Source organism: Balaenoptera physalus (assembly GCF_965194825.1).
Source record: "Balaenoptera physalus genome assembly, chromosome: 4".
In the NCBI taxonomy this organism is placed as follows: Eukaryota; Metazoa; Chordata; class Mammalia; order Artiodactyla; family Balaenopteridae; genus Balaenoptera; species Balaenoptera physalus.
Genome location: NC_138891.1, coordinates 66542459 through 66555085, shown reverse-complemented (window position 1 = coordinate 66555085; position 12627 = coordinate 66542459). Strand labels below are relative to the sequence as shown.

The window sequence follows — 12627 nt, the reverse complement described above, 5'->3', positions numbered from 1 at the left end:
AATCCTCCTGCCAATGCAGGGACACAGGTTCAAGCCCTGGTCCGGGATGATCCCACATGCCGCAGAGCAACTAAGCCCACGTGCCACAACTACTGAGCCTGCGCTCTAGAGCCCGCGAGCCACAACTACTGAGCCCGCATGCCACAACTACTGAAGCCCGCGCACCTAGAGCCTGTGCTCCGCAACAAGAGAAGCCACTGCAATGAGAAGCCCGCGTACCGCAAAGAAGAGTAACCCCCGCTCGCTGCAAGTACGGAAAGCCCATGAGCAGCAAGAAGACCCAATGTAGCCAAAAATAGATAAATAAAATAAGTAAATTAAAAAAAAAAAAAAAGAAATAGGTGAAGTGCTCCAAATGAAGCTCAACTCTAATTCCTCTTAAGAAGCCTCTATCTCTTTTATCTGTGATCTTTTATCTGTGAGGGAAACCTCACAGATCATTCCTGCAACCAATACCTACTGGGTGGCAGGCAGTGAGATTTACAAGCGGGCTAGGCATGCCTCCTGTCCTGAGAGGCTCACACTCTAGGGGGCAGATGAAGGGGAGGAAGGGGTGAGCAAAAAATTATATACAGAATCTGTGATGTATGTGTAGGCGGCCACCAGTCCAAGTTCCATGAGGTCAGAACTATGTCTGTTTCGAATAAGCGTCTGACAGCATCTGATCTAAAACCATAACGAAGTTCTTCTGACCTTCAACTTAATACTTTACTCGCTGTAACCTGGTGATCCTTATATTGTAAGGTCTCCTGTGAGGCTTGTCTGAGCAGGTAGATATTAACTAATTGAGGATAGGCACATGGCATCTACCGCTTTCTATGACAGCACTGCCCATCCCAGTGCTGGTTCCTAGGCCACATGTTGAATCAGCAGAAGCCTGACTTGTTGAGTGAACTTGGGCAAGTCACTTAACCTCTTAGAACTTCAGTTTCTTTTCCGTGAAAGAAAGAGAGCATCCTATCTAGTTCACGTTGGTTATTAAATAATTTCATTCCAAGAAAGAGCTTGACCTTGTTGAGAAAGGAACCGAATGGAAGGCAGGCGTTTTTCCTAAAGCAGCTTGATCTTATCAGAACATTCAGACTCGAAGGTTAGCCCCAGGGAGCAGCTGACATTAGAGTGGTATTTGAACCTGTGAACTTTTGCCTTAAAAGTAAGAGTTCAACTCTCCCCCGGTTCTCTCTGGTGTTGCAATGTTGGCCAAAGGTGGCCGCTGCACTCAGCGGAAACCCCAAATTGGGTTTGCATCTCTCTGGCCGAGTTACCTTCCTCAGCTTCACCTCCAGATGTTCCATGGGGGTTTGAGGTGTGGAGGAGGAGTTAACCGAGCTTGGTGTCTCTCTGACCGAGGTGAGTCTGTGCACCCGCGTGCATGAGGGAGCTGGGGGTTGAGGGGTGTCCCAGCCCGCTTCTGTAAACGGGTTCCACAGACTGCCACGGGGTGCTTTAGTCAGAAGGAAAAAAATGCTTCTGTAATCACGAGACAGAGGTTTCCCCACCTTCTCTCTGAGAAAATTGGGAAGCCATTTCTTTTTCAGCAAGCTGCCAAGCTTTTCCCCACATCAGTAATAGTTCAATGACTTTTACAGACTCGCCTGCCTGCTTTTTAATAAGCAGGGCTTTGCATTGATGGTACATGTGCAAGGTCTGACCTTTTCATAGGAAAAAACATTCATAACCGAAGCCTATATATAGAAGCTGAAGACGGGAGCAGATAAAGATGTAGGTCATATGACTTTTTTTGTGTGTGAAGCATAATGCAAGAGGGATGCAGCAGACAATTCAAAACTCATGAAATACTGCCCCTGGTTTGAGCCTTCCTAGTATTTAACAAAGGCTTTCAATAATGACTCTGTTTTCATCTGGGAGTTATAATGCCACCTTCTATCCCTGAACACAGGACTTTTTCTCCACAGGGGAACTTTACTTAGTTTAAGAATGTATTTCACTATCTGGTTAACTCTTAACGATTCCTGTTAAAGGAAAGAAGAACAGTGACCATAAAAATTTATTCAGTGAATAAATATTTCACATAATATGATCGGTAATCCAAAAATCTGATCTGTGTCAGAGGAAAACATTTCCCCAGGCTCATCTTTACCTAGGTGAACAGGAACCAAATTCCTCTGCGTTCAAGGCTAACATGATCAGGAAGTTGCTTGTCTTTCCAGCGCCCCTTCTTATATGCCTTGTTCCACCAAATCTTATACTCCTATCTATGTCTCCGTGTTCCTTTATCTTTGCCTTTGCTCCCTTTCCTCTCTCTTCTTGGCACCTCCCTTCCTGGACATCTCTGTATGTACAAGTCTATTCTGAAATCTATGGCTCAAACGCTGTTGCCTCCAAGAATCCTTCCTTCTCTCCCTTCCCAAGCTTTTTGGTTTTTTTTTTGAGCTGATCATAGCTTGCTCTGGATTATGCTTCCTGGGGTCCAGTATATTCCATTCTGCTGGACTGTAAGCTCGCTGTGAGCAGGGCAAGAGTCATGTTTGAGGCACTCTGAACCCCGAAGCACGTAATACTGAAGATCATGTACCACAGGTAACACCTATAAAATACATTCCTGCAAAGTGTTTATTGAGTGAATGAATTTGGCTTGGAATGCACTAACGGTGATTTGTGGAGTGTTTATGTATAGCTACTGTGCTAAGCATGATCTCATTTGAACATCACTAATAAACCCATGAAGCTGTTAGTGTGTCACCTTCCACAGCTGAAAAAACTAAAGCTCAAAGGAGATTGAAACCTCACCAAACATCACATAGCTGGCAGAACAATAGGCCAGGATTCAAACTCAGATCTGTCTGGCCCAGTGGTTTGCTGGGGGCTGACTTGTTCCAGCTTACAAGAGCTGATCAGGAATTTGGTGAACTGGTTGAAAGCACAGCTACTGTTAAAAATTAAATCATGTAAACATACAAATAAATTACATTAAAAACAATGGTAGAAGATACTCAAAACTCATCGCTTCTTATTTATTTTATGAAATTTTATTATCATATATGTTCTTGAAGTTATTAATATTGCTTTTATCTACATGTTAGAGACATTACATACTGCTGCGCATCTCTTCCAAACTACACACTCAGCAATGTTGCACTAGTAGCTTGAAAGTAGCTGTGGTGGGAATATCTATACCCAGGATATTGGAAAACACAGCAAGTGGGACTTTCCTCCTACCACACCCCTCCCACTTAGAGCCAGTTGTTAAATATTTACCAGCACACTACTGACCTGGTCCCAAAGTGACACAAATACTTCAGTAAGTAATAGGCTTCGTATCCAATACATGTATAGACTCCTCTGTTTCCAGGCTTAACTTTCACCCTGTAGGGTCTAGCTTTGGACCATCATAGATAAACTGCTTCCTGATGATAGAAAATTGACACTTACATGGCTCCTTTGGGTTTCAGGGTTGGAATAAAAGTAATTCTTAGTAGTTATGTTTTGCCTATACCCATCTATCTTAAACCACCAACACAAATTTAATTATGCTCTTCATCACATCCTATACCCAGGAACACATGATGAATCTCTTATAGAGTAAAATGGGAATTCCAAAATATGGATATAAACTTATTTCCCCAAATTTACATGAATATAATAACCTACTGTTTGATCTACATTAACTCAGAAGCTGTATTTCATGTACACAGTCTCCTCACTATGTATTTGATGTGTAGTTCTCATGAAATGAGATCTGTACTTTGAACCGGAGGCTATGGGTTTTGGTACTAATTCTTTAACTCAAGAGCAGGTGTGTTAGCATTGCTGAGCCTCAGTTTCCTCATCTGTCCAGTGAGGAATTTGACTTAGATGTCCTTATAGATCCTCCTGGCTCTATTTCTAAATGACACTACATGTTGCTTCTCTTCTCTAGGGCTCAGTTTGTGCATCTGTAACCGATGGGGAGTTGATCCAGGTAGCTCCTAATATCGTTTGCAGCTCATCAGTTTGTGGCTGCATGTGAAAAGACTTGTCTTCCACCCAATGTGTCATGCCTACCGGATACCATCATGCCTTACTTACCACTGGAAAAATGCCAGGTAACCTGCTGAACACCCAGAACTCGAGTGCCAAGAGAGGACTTGGAGGTGGAGCTGCTTTTCTGGCCAGGAGCTCTAACTGTCACAGGACCCGGCTGCCACAGCCCTCAAAACAAAGGGAAATGCGTAGGCGGAGGGAGCACCTCTGCTGTTTTCTTTTAGATGGTCTAGAAGACTAAAGAAGTGAGGGTGAGACATCTGCACAGGGGTTTTGATTTGACACTCCAGCTGGGTCTGCAGTGAGGTGGGTGGGGGTGAGGGAGGCACAAGACGTAAGACGGGTGACACTTTCTGTTGGACCGGGGAGACGGGGGTGATGGTGGTGGAAAGGAAGGAGAGGGTTATGCAGGAGCTGCCGGGGTAGCTCTCAGGGTGAGCAGAGCACTCAGCTAGCACATCTCCGTCCCTGCCCTTACTTGTTGACCGTGAACCTACAGCTCATTTGTATCTCTATGGAAAATCAAAAAGCGGTCATAAACCCTTGTCTACATCTTCATCCTCATCCTCCCCTACACAACCCCTTATGCTTTTCAGGTTATAAGCATTTTGGCATCTAAAATCTCATCTGACCCACAAGACAACTCTGTGAAATAGGTATGATTACTTCGACTTTTCAGAGGAAGAATCAGAGGTTGAGAAAGGGAACTGAAGTTGTTTTAAGATCACCTAGGTTGTAGAGCTGAGACTGGAATGGAGCCCGTTCTTTGGACTCCAAAATGGGTGCATGCTTCCCATGGCTACAAGAGTTGGAGTAAAAGTAATTCTTGGTGTCAAGACTGTTAGCTGAAATCACACTTTTCTGAGCTGCTGCTCACTTGAGGACTCACAGAACTATACTAGGGAAAGGAGGAACTGACGCATTCATGGGCGTCATGAGTCCTAGAAGTGGAGGGGACCCTGCACATCCCCTGCCCGACCTCTTCAGTTTCCAGATGGGGGAAATGCAGCCCACAGAGGCACGTGGCACGTCCAAAGTCAGGTACAGAGTCAGGGTCAAGGCTGAAACTTCACCTGCTGGTCATTGCCATCTGCTCAGGCACTGCTCAATTTTGATGGCTTTTTAGCCACCAGCAGCATTTCAAGATCATAACTACTCTAAAAGCCTTCACCATCACTGTGAGGCAAAGTAACATTTTCTACCATCATGGACATGGACAGAAGAACCGTGGATGAAGGGAGGCCAACATTTTCCAACCTCAGCCGTCATTATGCGTTTGATCTCTTCTGTGCCAGCAATTGGATTTATTGCTAGTGAGAACAGTGATTCATGCTCTTTTTCGAAAATTTTTTTTAACATCTTTATTGGAGCATAATTGCTTTACAATGGTGTGTTAGTTTCTGCTTTATAACAAAGTGAGTCAGCTATACATATGCATATATCCCCATATCTCCTCCCCCTTGCGTCTCCCTCCCACCTTCCCTGTCCCACCCCTCTAGGTGGTCACAAAGCACCGAGGTGATCTCCCTGTGCTATGTGGCTGCTTCCCACTAGCTATCTATTTTACATTTGGTAGTGTATATATGTCCATGCCACTCTCTCACTTCGTCCCAGCTTACCCTTCCCCCTCCCCGTGTCCTCAAGTCCATTCTCTATGTCTGCATCTTTATTCCTGTCCTGCCCCTAGGTTCTTCAGAACCATTTTTTTTTTTTTTTTTAAGATTCCATATATATGTGTTAGCATACGGTATTTGTTTTTCTCTTTCTGACTTACTTCACTCTGTATGACAGATTCTAGGTCCATCCACCTCACTACGAATAACTCAATTTCGTTTCTTTCTATGGCTGAGCAATATTCCACTGCATATATGTGCCACATCTTCTTTATCCATTCATTTGTCGATGGACACTTAGGTTGCTTCCATGTCCTGGCTAGTGTAAGTAGAGCTGCAATGAACATTGTGGTACATGACTCTTTTTGAATTATTGTTTTCTCAGGGTATATGCCCAGTAGTGGGATTGCTGGGTCATATGGTAGTTCTATTTTTAGTTTTTTAAGGAACCTCCATACTGCCCTCCATAGTGGCTGTATCAGTTTACATTCCCACCAACAGTGCAAGAGGGTTCCCTTTTCTCCACACCCTCTCCAGCATTTATTTGTAGATTTTTTATAATGGCCATTCTGACTGGTGTGAGGTGATACCTCATTGTAGTTTTGATTTGCATTTCTCTAATGATTAGTGATGTTGAGCATCCTTTCATGTGTTTGTTGGCAATCTGTATATCTTCTTTGGAGGAATGTCTATTTAGGTCTTCTGCCCATTTTTGGATTTGGTTGTTTGTTTTTTTGATATCGAGCTGCATGAGCTGCTTGTATATTTTGGAGATTAATCCTTTGTCAGTTGCTTCATTTGCAAATATTTTCTCCCATTCTGAGGGTTGTCGTTTCGTCTTGTTTATGGTTTCCTTTGCTGTGCAAAAGCTTTTAAGTTTCATTAGGTCCCATTTGTTTATTTTTGTTTTTATTTCCATTTCTCTAGGAGGTGGGTCAAAAAGGATCTTGCTGTGATTTATGTCATAGAGTGTTCTGCCTATGTTTTCCTCTAAAAGTTTAATAGTGTCTGGCCTTACATTTAGATCTTTAATCCATTTTGAGTTTATTTTTGTGTATGGTGTTAGGGAGTGTTCTAATTTCATTCTTTTACATGTAGCTGTCCAGTTTTCCCAGCACCACTTATTGAAGAGGCTGTCTTCAATAAAAAAAAAAATAAGGTGACCATATGTGCGTGGGTTTATCTCTGGGCTTTCTATCCTGTTCCATTGATTTCTATTTTTGTGCCAGTACCATACTGTCTTGATTACTGTAGCTTTGTAGTATAGTCTGATGTCCAGGAGCCTAATTCCTCCAGCTTCGTTTTTCTTTCTCAAGATTGCTTTGGCTATTCAGGGTCTTTTGTGTTTCCATACAAATTGTGAAATTTTTTGTTCTAGTTTTGTGAAAAATGCCATTGGTAGTTTGATAGGGATTGCATTGAATCTGTAGATTGCTTTGGATAGTATAGTCATTTTCACAATGTTGATTCTTCCAATCCAAGAACATGGTATATCTCTCCATCTGTTTGTATCATCTTTAATTTCTTTTATCAGTGTCTTGTAGTTTTTTGCATACAGGTCTTTTGTCTCCTTAGGTAGGTTTATTCCTAGGTATTTTATTCTTTTTGTTGCAGTGGTAAATGGTAATGTTTCCTTAATTTGATTCACGCTCTTTTGATGCCAACCAACTAATTTTTCCTGCCATGGCTTAGTAGGTACAAATGTTTAGTACGTGATCAAAATTAGAGACCCTCCTGTCATCCAGGCCCTTATGATTGGTCTTGCCTAAGCCTGAGGACTTTGTCAAACCCAAATCAAACTTTTACCTCAAATGTAATCAGCTTCATTTCAGGAATCATTGACTTGTAACCCAGCCATGAAGGCTAGCAAAATGTAAAAGGGAAAAGAGTCTCACCTAAGAGTTCCCTCATCCTCCTTTTGTAAATTGAATTGCTTTGTCACCTCTGGCAACTCATTTCCTCTCTCTGAGCCACATTATCCCCATCTGCCAAATGAGAGGGTTAAAGTGGGTGACTTTGGGGGATTATCTATTTTGAGGAGATCCTTATAAGATCACACTTTTATCAGAGACATCTTGTTACATCTCAGTTTTTCTATATGGTCTTGATATGCTTTGGGGATGAGGTTTAACCTGTGTTTTAAATGGGGTTCTGCTCTATTTCGAAAAGGATGAAGAAAGCTAAGAAGAACTATATCTATTTAACCTGTATAAAGTTAACTTCAGGATCAGCAATGGAGGGGTGTACAACGAACTTCCGAACTAGACATCACTTAAGCTTTCTTTCTCTCATTACAGTATTTCTTTTGAAACCTACTTTTCAGGTCAGATGGACAGGGCACACACCATAACTATCCAAGAGGTGAAGATGAATTCAGAGGAAAATCCTGCAAGGCTAAAAACAAACGAGATGTTTTATTTTAAAAGTCACAGATAGTTGTCTCAAGATTCAGCCCGCTTTGATCCTGGAGAGCTGGCTGTACTGATTTTTCTAACATGACTGTCAGAACTCAGGTCTGAAACTTGGGTCTCTTCATTCACTTATTCAACGAATATTTCCTAAGTGCCTATGCAGTTCCAGGCACTTTGCTATGGCTGTGGGAGAACAAGGATAATTTTAATTCCACCCTGATCATAAGGCACTTAGAGTTTTCCAGAGACGATTTGGCATGTGCATAGATTACTATAGTTTCAGGCAGTGGCTTCAATGCCATGAGAAAGCTAGAAGCTGTTGAGAGGAGAGAGATTCCATCTCACTGGAAGTTCTTCCCAGAGGAAGTGGCATCTCCAGTCTTCATGGTGGTCAGGCAAGATCTTAATTCAGTGTTAATAAGCCAGAGATTGGGGAGCTTACGCCTCTGTGATTCATTTTTTTTTTTTTTCATCTATAGAATGTGACAAGAATAGTATCAACCTCATAGACTTGTAATATGTGATTTCATGTGTATTAAAACTCTTAGAAAAGTTCCTGGAACATTGTAAGTGCTCAAAAACATTCATCATTATTTTTATTCTTAGCATCAGAGTAAAATTACCGAAAAGTTTCTTGCAGTCTCAAGAGAGAGATCTGTGGAGGGAAGACCCACACTCATAGAATTTTTTCGTATGTTACGGTGAAATATACTCAGGTCTTCCCAGGTGTCCAGGCTGTGCAACTCACAAGTGTGCTCTCACTTTCTCCCTCTCCCCCAAACTCATCTTTCTGTCTCTTGATCTCAAACACACCACACACACACACACACACACACACACACACACACTACTCTTTCTCTCTGTAGAAGCTGGACTCTTTATCAAAAGCCCCAGGTGTAGGAGTGTTTCAGATGAATTTTGGAAACTGAAATGATTTCAGAGATAATAGGCATCAAGACCGTGGGTGTAAAATACAAACAATAGGTGAGTTCATAGCGAAATCTTTACATTGAGAAGTGGGTTTTCCTTTTTGTTGCTTTTTTTTTTTTTTTTTTTTTTTTTCCAAAAGCATCATCATTTATGCGGTTTGAAAATGATCTTTCCTCTGGAAACTAGACATCGTGACATACAACACAGAGATGTATCTGATTAATTGTATGAACGGCTCAATCTCTTTTGAGTGCGGCTTCGTCCTCCTTCAGGCATGGCAGCCTACAAGAATGAATTTGCTTTGAGTCATATATTTTACATAAACCAAAGAGGTTACCCCTAAGATGAACTGTCTGGCTTACTGTTCCCCACCCCACTGCGTCCCACACACCATCGCAGGAAGGTATTAGCAGTTTCAAAACTTGAACTTTCTCTCAAACATTTCTTTACTTGAACCAAGCAGGATTTATATATTAAAAAAATGATTGTCACATAATGAACGATTATGGGCATGTTGTCCTTTTAGATGTAAAGCTAATGGGATAATATTTCTCACTTACCATCAGTGTGGCAAATACTGGGGAGAGGTTTGCCCTCCTGGATCCAGCTGTGTTTTTTGTCTCTCTGGTCACATTGTGAACAAAGACAAGCAGTCGCAAGAGGCCGACCATGATTAGGGTTCTTGAAGCTCATCTAGTTTACTGCACACCTCTTCTGTTTTGGAAAGATTGAGGTCCAAAGAGAGAGAGTGACTTGCCAAAGGTCATGGAGGGGTTAGAACCTAGAACTTTTGAATTGCAGTCCAGGATTCTAACAATAGAACAAAAGATTAACAGTAGCCCATAACCACAGTGCTCCCATAAAACGTAATAACATGATACAATAATATCTGGCTTGAATGGTTGTTATGGGGATAAATAAGATAATGAATGTGAAATCTTTATGTAAAATCTTAAAGCACTACCTAGGTGGTTGATAAAGAGTGCCGAACATCTACCTAAGTCAAGGGAAAAATGAGAAATGTTTTCTTCCTGCAAATAAAACAGAAGTCCCAAGGTCATTTTAAATGTGTTTGCCTGTATGCCTTCTTTCAGCCTGAAGTTTCCTTCGCATAGTTCAGCACTAGGGAGTTTCATGTCATTTTAGAACAAAAGATGATTTGTCTCAGTCTATCATATAACTAGTGATCTCTAACCAAGCACAAATGTGGCTGAGGTCAAAAGCAGAAACACTACCTTAAACTTGAAGATGGCATTTGCAGACCTAAACCCAGAGCAGGAAGTCTACACTCAGAGTGGAGGATCCCCAATCAAACAGGTAAATAATATCTTTGGCATCACAAAGACTTCCTCTAGAACAAGGAAGATGGGAAGAGACAGTAGAAGGTTAGTTCACAAGGTATTTGGGGCTTGAGAATGGAAGTACGCGCTGCTCATGGGACTTTTTTTTTTTTTTTTTAAATACACCATTTTTATTTTATTTTATTTTATTTATTTATTTATTTAAAATTTTATTTATTTATTTATTTATTTATATTTGGCTGTGTTGGGTCTTCGCTTCTGTGCGAGGGCTTTCTCTAGTTACGGCAAGTGGGGGGCCACTCTTCATCGCGGTGCGCAGGCCTCTCACTATCGCGGCCTCTCTTGTTGCGGAGAACAGGCTCCAGATGCGCAGGCTCAGTAATTGTGGCTCACAGGCCCAGTTGCTCTGCGGAACGTGGGATCTTCCCAGACCAGGGCTCGAACCCGTGTCCCCTGCATTGGCAGGCAGACTCTCAACCACTGCGCCACCAGGGAAGCCCCATGGGACTTTTAAGACATGGGATTTAAGACAAGTCGAGTCACCTGTGAGATTGGCAGCAACACATTGGATGCTTGTGGAAGCAGGATCAGACTTCTTTGGAGCCAACCACAGGAGGAAGTTCTCATGAGACAAAGTGTGGTTTAGAACTTTCGGACAATCTAAACTGTTAAAACATGGAGCCAGGCTGCCTCTGAGAGGAGAGCACGTCATTCCAGAAGCTGTCCTCCAGGGGCTGTGGAAGGGATGCTGAAAGGAAGAGTCAAGCTGAGAAGGGCTACAGACCAGATAAAACCCCCTGTGCTCTGCCATACCCCAAGAGTCTCTCCAAGAGTCTAGAATTCCTTTTTCCAAAGAGGAAGGATGCCGGAAGAGCCACAGGAGTCAGAGTGACAATAGACAGAGTGGAAAATCCTTAAGCGGTCTCACCTTTCTTCTCTCGTGGAAAGAGGATGATGGGATCCTGCTCTCAGGGAAATGAAAGGGCAGTAACTTTCCAAAGCAATCAAAGGAGCTGCCTCTAGTTCTGTATTCAGGCCACATGTGCAAGTGCTTTCTTTCTGATGGATTGTGGTGGCTTTTTTTCAGCACAGAGGCTTCTGTGGCTGAAGTGATGTGATCCAGATCATGCAGCTGGATTGCTCCATGCTAGGTGGTACCCAGCGTGGAGGACCGCCCTCCATGGCCTAGCAAGTACAACACTGGTGTGGGGTGCAGCGGGAGGTGGTGGTGGTGCTGGGGTGGTTGTAATATTTCTCTTGGAATCTGTGATGCTGCTTTAAAAGACCAATGGGATCATCAGAGAATTTCCCGCTATTTATCAGTTTATCAAAATGGGCTCCATAGAATATTAATTCCATGAGATCCATGTTCTAGGGCTAACTTAGAGGAATGTTTCACATCCATAGTCTCCCTCCCCATGTAGATTTGCATGTAAAGGCTCTGAGAAGGGCCAGAGCAAAGCAACCTGTTTCATTTTGAATAATCCTGCTTTTTTCTAACTTATTTGACCATGGTAACCATTTTTACTTTATAATACAGTCATCCTGGGCACTGATGCTCCAAGGTGAATCCTTTGGGTAATATTTTTGGGTAGTCCCATGGATTCAATAGTCATTGACACAGGGACCCACAGAACGTTAGATCTGAAAGCAACACAGGATTTAATGCCTTCCTCTACATTTTATAAATTTATTTATTTATTTATTTTTGCTGTGCTGGGTCTTCGTTTCTGTGTGAGGGCTTTCTCCAGTTGCGGCAAGCGGGGGCCACTCTTCATCGCGGTGCGCGGGCCTCTCACTATCGCGGCCTCCGTTGTTGCGGAGCACAGGCTCCAGATGCGCAGGCTCAGTAGTTGTGGCTCACGGGCCCAGTTGCTCTGCGGCATGTGGGATCTTCCCAGACCAGGGCTCGAACCCGTGTCCCCTGCATTGGCAGGCAGAGTCTCAACCACTGCGCCACCAGGGAAGCCCCTTCCTCTACATTTTAAATAAAGAAAGCAGAGACCTAGAAGGTTTGTACAAAAAGTAATGACCAACAGCCATTAACCCTGACCTATAAGAACCTAAAATTTAAAAATGTCGACAAATGACTACGTAACATTAGGTCATGGATTATGATGTAATATTATATTATATATAAGGTTAAAAGGGAGTTACAAGAATACTGGAGTTGGAATGAATACAACCGGCTTCTAATCTGAGGTCTATGGCTTTTCCACTCTCACGGCTTGCGCCCATCACTTTTACTAGCACTGGGTACTCTCTCCTGTCTAAACTGGGGAGGATAATGCTTGTCTGGATAATTTCACAAGTTCTGGTGAGAATGAACAGAGATAAAGGATGAGAAAATAGTTTATAAATTGTAAGGTACTATATAAATGGTAGAGA

The 12627-nt window shown here is 42.5% G+C and overlaps 1 long non-coding RNA gene across 1 annotated transcript in view; it reads left to right on the top strand.

The window, feature by feature from the left end:
• LOC309660672 overlaps nt 1-9064 on the top strand; it is a 32531-nt gene extending 23467 nt beyond the window's left edge. Inside the window, exon 4 of the long non-coding RNA XR_014263527.1 lies at nt 342-9064. This is a non-coding gene — a long non-coding RNA (uncharacterized lncRNA). The remainder of the gene's footprint in view (nt 1-341) is intronic.
• The last annotated feature ends 3563 nt before the right edge of the window (nt 9065-12627 follow it).